This window comes from Microtus ochrogaster, chromosome 24, assembly GCF_000317375.1.
Source record: "Microtus ochrogaster isolate Prairie Vole_2 chromosome 24, MicOch1.0, whole genome shotgun sequence".
In the NCBI taxonomy this organism is placed as follows: domain Eukaryota; kingdom Metazoa; phylum Chordata; class Mammalia; order Rodentia; family Cricetidae; genus Microtus; species Microtus ochrogaster.
This window is the reverse complement of record NC_022024.1, coordinates 35,556,059-35,562,288: the sequence shown is the minus strand read 5'-3', so window position 1 is coordinate 35,562,288 and position 6,230 is coordinate 35,556,059. Positions and strand designations below refer to the sequence as shown.

At 47.9% G+C, this 6,230-nt stretch overlaps 1 pseudogene; it reads left to right on the top strand.

Annotated features, from left to right (window-relative positions):
• The first annotated feature begins 5,688 nt into the window (after window positions 1-5,688).
• LOC101995962 lies at window positions 5,689-6,009 on the top strand (annotated as a pseudogene).
• Window positions 6,010-6,230: the final 221 nt, after the last annotated feature.

Below are 6,230 nucleotides of genomic sequence, written 5' to 3'. Positions count from 1 at the left end.
CTGTGGCTTTGGAGCCTGTCCTGGAACTCACTCTGTAGACCAGGCTGGTCTCGAACTCACAGAGATCCGCCTGCCTCTGCCTACCAAGTGCTGGGATTAAAGGCGTGCGCCACCATTGCCCGGCACAAGCCAATTTTAAAGCTCAAGCCCAATGCTTTATTGGATGGTGAATGACTTTTTTAAATGTATAAGTATGGGTAATGAAATATTTTCAAATGACAAATCAACTAGAAGGAGGTGCTGTGTGGAGGGTTAAGGTGAGGTCTTGTGTGCCACTCACTACATGTGCCCTTATCCCCACAGGTGCCAGACTGCATGGAGGATGGTCTCAGGGCACAATTTGCTACTTTAGTCTATTTCCTGTTTCTAGTAACACCACACACGCCACAGACTGGATGAGCTACAAAGGAGGCTTCTCTCAGTTCACATTTCTTCAAATGCAAAGTCAAAGAACCAAAATATCCCCATTGCTCTCTTCCTGTCTCTTGAATTCACTCACAAAGCCTGCACCATAGCGATGTTAATCATAGTTACCTGCCAAAGCCCCTCACCCCTAAACATCATACTCTGATTGAGTGTCCATGCTCTTAATCATCACAGTAGGGATTACATTCCCACACACAGACCCCTTGTTGTGGGAATCTCTCCAGCCCCAGTGAGAGCAGAAGAGAGAAATGTTGTTGGTGGATCAAAGCCAGGGCGGTTGCTGAAAGGCCTCGATCCTTGGTCAGGTTTGCATTCTCATTTTATATTAAAAAAAAAACCAAGGTGGGGTGAACAAGCAATTGAGATTTTATAGACATGTACACAGCAACCAGCCTCTGGTTTTTAAAGGCATATATTATAATAGACAGGTGTAAGCTTTTGCGGTCAGGTTGCTAAGGGCAACAGCCCATTGTTTTAGCCATTTCTCCTGGTCTTTCTGTTTCGGGTAGCAGGCGAAGCCTTGTTTGGTAATGAATAGAACAATCTGTGCTATAAGTAAGTCATCAAATAAACTAATAAACCAGTATCTATAAATTGATCTTTTCTGTCTTATTCTACTTCACCTTCACAGACAGGCTTAAGCCATATTCAAAAAAGAGAAGTTATCAGGCTTTCCTAAGTGTATAGCCACTCTACACAGTGCCGAGCCAAAATAAGGAAGGAAGGGTTTATTCTGGCTCACAGTTTTAGGGGACACAGTCCACCATGGCAGGGAAGGGATGGTGGCAGGAACAAGAGGTGGCAGGGCACATAGCAACTACAGTTGGGGGTGGGGACTGACTTGTATTCAGCTTGCAATCTCCTTTTTTATTCAGGCTACAGAATGGTGCTAACCACATTAAGGGTGGGTCCTCCCACTTTAAGGAACACAATCTAGAAAATTCCTCACCGACATACCCGGAGATTTGTTTCCATGGTGAATCCAAATCTCATGAAGTTGACACTATTAACATCACACAAAGGTATTTGCATTATTCACTTACTATAGGAACCAAACCGGGTATGATAATGGTAAGCCTGCTCATATTTTACTGCTGCATGGGAAAATTCTTTCTTTATGGACTCTGACGGCGCCTGCACAGGCACAAAACCTAAGCAGGTTCCAGTAGGTACCGAACAGCCCAGGAAGGCAGGGATGAGTCTCACGGAGCCTGAAAGGACAAGGGACCCAAAATGATGCTACCAGCCATTGCATCCTTATCAAGTCAGCTGTGTCCTGATGTCTGTGATACCAGGCTTCCTTTAGCTCTTCCTCAAGCCTCAAAGATGCTATGTTCACACAGTTATGTCCATGAACTACCAAGACTTTGATTTCAATCATGTTAGCTACAAAGAGCCTCTGGTCTACTCAGAATAGGTGTCTATTATCAACATGAAGAATTTTGGACTAGAAAAAAAAAATACCCTGCATTTTGTCAGGGAACTAAAAGAGATGATGCATCTAAGGAGTTGGTCAGAGTCCCTAGGTACACGGCATGGATCAATAAACCACAGACTTAAGGCAGGCTGTTAAACATGGAGCACACAGCACATGTGCCTGTGGTGTTGGAAGTACATGGAAGCTGCTCATTTAGGCTGTGGGTTCCTTGGGTTTGAAGACTAACTAATTCATCTTCACGGCCACGAAGATGAGCGCTTCGACTCTCCATGTCTCACTTAAGGAGACAGTAAGAAGGGTGACGGAAATGAGCATAGTTGAGTGGAAAATGAGAGAACTGTTTCACATTAGCCTGGGACTGCAGCTCCCCTGTCTGTCATTTGTTTCCGGCCAGCTGCTCAGTCTTTCAAAGCCTCAGTTAACCTGTCTATAAAATGGGATGGCAAATGCTTCATTGGAAATCCGGTGGGGTGTGTGTGTGTGTGTGTGTGTGTGTGTGTGTGTGTGTGAGAGAGAGAGAGAGAGAGAGAGAGAGAGAGAGAGAGAGAGAGAGAGGTGTATACATAGGAACATGTGTTGTCAGATCCACACCTTTTCCTCTTGACAGAGCCTCATGGTGAGTGATTTATGAACGATTGGGTTAGGTCCAGATGAATAGGAAGGAGGTGACAGGCAGCACTTTCTGGTCCTTAGACGTTATTCTCTCTAGTCCTAGTGGCCCTAGAGCATAAAGGTCACAAGACAAAAGGAACCTGGATCCCAATGAGTCCCAGGATCCTCTTGTATCCACCTCCCTGGTGCTGGAATTGCAGGCATTGCTGCCATACCCAGATTCCTACAAAGATGCTGTGGACGGGAACTCCTTATGTCTGTGCAGCAAGCACTTTGCCCACGGAGCATCTCCCTCCCACTGCCAGAATGCATTTTTATTGTGAAGTTACCATGAGGCAGGCACTGTCCTAGACGCTGGGGATATAAGATGGTCAAAGTCTCTGGTTCCAGGGGGTTTTACAGTTCAGGAGGGAAAACGGATACATTCATCAAAAGCATGTATGTAATGACTTTAGGTGGCAGCTGGGTGCTGTGGGAAGAGGGTGAAGGGTGAGGAAGTGGGTGGGTGTGAAGGCCTCTCCACGGCCAGCTGGTTGTTAAATGATTAGCTTATATCACCATCCTACCGTCCAATGCTGCTCTGTGATGCTGAGGTCAAGACTCCGCTGTTTGTATTTCTCCCTTGCTAAGGGCTTCCTGCATCCAAGTGATTGGAGGATGCTGGAGGGAGGTTTCAGGGCACGAGGTTAGGAGGACCTGCTCCTCAGGAGTAGCCCATCACCAGCGGTACCATTATCCCTTCCTCTGAATTTCCCCTGCCAGTCTTCTCATGCCTTCAGTAAGCATTCCTCACAGCCAGCCACGCTCCCTATGTGAGATCAGCATCTCAGCTGTGCAGGCCGAGACAATAGGCTTTAGCTGCTCGAGGAATGAAGATTTGTTGGAAGGGTGATGGTGGAAGAAGAGGAGGGATGGGAGCAATCATCTAAGAACGGGCTGCTTGGTTTGTGTACTTCCTGCCTGGCACCGTCATTGTCCCAGACCGACAAAGCTGTGTTATGTGACGGAACTCTCTCTGACTGTGGAGATGATCTACAATCTGTGCGTCTGTAGATTCCACACACACATAAGTCTGCTGATACTAGAAATGCGGCCAAGTGAAACCAAAGAACACAATATTGGATTTAACTTCACCTTAATTAAATACTTGAGTTTCAGTAGCCAGAGTTGACAGGCAAAGAGCCGATTTCATTAGAGTATAATTTTCCATGCTTAAGCGCTCAGGGACTGCGGAAGAAGAATATTTAGGCCAATTTGAGAACTATTGGGAAGTTCCCCCAAAACCTCCCTTATTGGTAAATGCAGGGCAGAATCGCAAGCTCTCAGACTCTGGGATTTCTGTATAGTGTGCAACCACTGCCTGGCCTGTACGACTGACCAGTGTGGCTAACTTTGCACTCTGATCTTCGGGCAAGCTTCCTTTATTAAAACACAAATAATATGCCACTATATATCTGTTCTCTCTTGACTGAAAGACAAGGCAGTACCATTCAAGTTATTGTAAATCCGTTCAGAGCTGGGGAATGTAGCTCAGTGGTAGAGCACTTGCCTAGCAGAGCCCTGGAGGACACATGCACATGTGCATGCTAACATGAACACACATGCACTACACACACATGCACACACATTAATAGCAATAATAATAATAATAATAATAATAATAATAATAATAATAATAATAATAGTACAAGTTGGAAAAAAGCAGGGTTGAGGAAAGGGAGCTGGGAGAGGAGAGGCTGGAGCCAACCAGAGACCAAATTATGTTCTGGGATGGTGACAGGGGGTGACTACCGTTTCAAAAGACTGACCTGCTTGCTTGAAAACAAGGTAACAAAGGAGGGCAGAGGAGGATATAGAAAGTCAGTAGGAAGGCTGTCACAGCAATCTAGGCTGTGGGTGCTGGGGACTGAGCTGGTGGCAATGCTGTTGATCCTGTCCCTGAGGGCAGGGCGTGTTTGTGAACATCAGCTGCATGTTGCTCCCTCAGAACCCTGTCCTGGGTTACTCTCAGATGCAACTTGCTCCCCCACACACGGCTGCTCAAAGAAGAAAAGGCAGGACATAACTGAATGACATAAGAGGAAGAACACAAGGTCATCAAAGGCCACCAGGAAAACGTCTGAAGGAAACCAGAGACGCTGGCAACAGCAACATCCCTGTAACTACTTTTCCCTGCCAAGGCGACAGGTGCACCAGGAGATGAAGGAAGCCATGCCAAGATGGCCGTCTTGGCGCAATCCCGTGCTTTGGGCTCCAAGAGGCAGACATCCAGCACACACCAGCTTACACCGCAAAGAGCAGGAAGTCCCTTGTTCTTCTGCTTGCTTACACAGTTTGATATGAATGGCTTGGTAGAAGAACTCTATTACCTACCCAACTCCTTAGCAGGCATTTACTAAAAGTGTAAATATTTTCCCGTACCACGAGGCCAGCTGTAGAGTGATTCCAGCCCCACAGCTCCTACCCTGGGGCAGTAAGAAAAAAGTCAACGTCCCTGTTTGCTGAGACAGTTACCTGCACCACGGAACCTGGCTGTGACGTCAACCCCCGTCTCACAGATCCTTGCTTCTCAGTGTAGTGATGAATGACCTGTTCATACGTTCAAATGATCTCTAGGCTTCACCAAGCCGTGTATTTGCTGGAAATTGGTTGTGTGGTCCCACTCCCCAGTTCCAGCCTCCAGACTGTCTTGGTCAACAGCAGTCCTCCCTGGCACCCCCTTCACATCTGAAAAAAAAAGAGAAACCACATGGCAACCTTCCCTCGGGGATATGGATGCTGCTGGTACACCATATCCTCATGTCTGCTTGTCAGTTCTTGTTTCTAGTTTTCTGGGCACTGTGGAAAGCATCCGGGAAGAAATGGTGCCTGGGAGATGATGGTGCCTTCCGGTAGAGTGAGGTTTCCCCGAGTGTCATCTGCTTTCCATGTTGATGTGATAAAAATCTTTCACAGGAGCAACTTAAGGGAGAAAGGGCTTATTTGGGTTCACAGTTCAAGGTACGGCCCGTCCTGGTGGGGAAGTCTAGGCAGAAGGGGCTTGAAGGAGCTGGTCACGCAGCTTCTACAGTTCAAAAATAGAGAAGGTGACTAAGCTACCCAGTTCCCTGTCTCCAGTTTGTACAGTGCAGGATCCCAGTCAGGGAAAGGGCTTGTCCGCAAAGAAGGCAAGTCCTGCTTCCTGTCGCGGCCGCCATCGGAAAGGAGCAGCCATGGCCCTTTGCTACCCCATGGCCGTGGGCCTCAACAAGGGCCACAAGGTGACGAAGAACGTAAGCCAGCCGAGGCACAGCCGGCGGCGCGGGCGCCTCACAAAGCACACCAAGTTCGTGCGGGACATGATCCGGGAGGTGTGCGGCTTCGCGCCCTATGAGCGGCGCACCGCGCCATGGAGCTGCTCAAGGTGTCCAAGGACAATCACGCGCTCAAGTTCCTCAAGAAGCGGGTGGGCACGCACGTATGCCAAGAGGAAGCGGGAGGAGCTGAGCCACGTGCTGGCCGCCATGAGGAAGGCGGCGGCCAAGAAGGACTGATCCCCTCCCCGTTCTCAACAAACGTTGCTGTGGCAAAAAAAAAAAAAAAAAAAAAAGAAGGCAAGTCCTCCCACATCAGCGGACACAAGCAAGACAATCCCCACAGACATATCCATCCATCTCTCAGGTGACTCCAGATCTGGTCAAGTTGACCCAACCCTAACCATCAAAGTGATGGAGCCAGTTCAGGGAAAGAGATAGTCGTTATCTTCAAACGTCAT